Genomic DNA, 1144 nt, shown 5'->3' on the forward strand with positions numbered 1-1144 from the left:
GCCAAGGCGGGCGGATCACGAGGTCAGGAAATCGAGACCATCCTGGCTAACACGGTGAAACCCTGTCTCTACTAAAAATACAAAAAATTAGCTGGGCGAGGTGGCGGGCGCCTGTAATCCCAGCTACTCAGGAGGCTGAGGCGGGACAATGGCGTGAACCTGGGAGGCGGAGCTTGCAGTGAGCGGAGATCGCACCACTGCACTCCAGCCTGGGCGACACAGCAAGACTCTGTCTCAAAAAATAAATAAATAAATAAAAATAGAAAGCAATTAGCTGGGCGAGGTGACACGTGCCTGTAATCCCAGCTACTCTGGATGCTAAGGCAGAAGAACAGCTTGAGCCCAGAATGTGGGGGTTGCAGTGAGCCGAGATCGCTCCACTGCACTCCAGCTTGGGTGACAAAGCAAGGCTCCATCTCAAAAAAAAATAAAAATAAAAAGGAAGAAAGCAAGGATTTGAGTGTTTGAGATGGAGTCTTGCTCTGTCACCTAGGCTGGAGTGCAGTGGCATGATCTCGGCTCACTGTGACCTCTGCCTCTAGGATTCAAGGGATTTCTTGTCTCAGCCTCTCGAGTAGCTGGGACTACAAGTACGAGCCACTATGCCTGGCTAATTTTTATTTTTAGTAAAGACGGGGTTTCACCATACCGGCCAGGCTGGTCTCAAACTCCTGACCTCATGATCTGCCCACCTCTGCCTCCCCAAGTGTTTGGATGACAGGTATGAGCTACCGCGCCTGGCTGAGAGTTTTCATTTCATTGATCATGCAGCATCTCGCTCTTGATTCTAGAGGTTCTGAGAAGGTCCCTTGTTTTTTTTCCTTTTTCTAAAATCTCTTTCTTTTTTTCATTAAGAGACAGGGTCTTAATCTGCTGCCCAGGATGGAGTGCAGCAGTGCCATCATAGCTCACTGATACCTCAAACTTTTGGGTTCAAGCAATCCTCCCACTTCACCCTCCTATGTAGCTGGGACTACAGGTGCATGCCCACCATGCCCTGCTAGTTTTTTTTTTTTTTGAGATGGAGTCTCACTCTGTCACCTAGGCTGGAGTGCAGTGGCCGGCTCTCAGCTCACTGCAAGCTCCGCCTCCTGGGTTTACACCATTCTCCTGCCTCAGCTTCCCAAGTAGCTGGGACTACAGG

This window comes from Mandrillus leucophaeus, unplaced genomic scaffold (assembly GCF_000951045.1).
Source record: "Mandrillus leucophaeus isolate KB7577 unplaced genomic scaffold, Mleu.le_1.0 Scaffold129, whole genome shotgun sequence".
Classification (NCBI taxonomy): Eukaryota; Metazoa; Chordata; class Mammalia; order Primates; family Cercopithecidae; genus Mandrillus; species Mandrillus leucophaeus.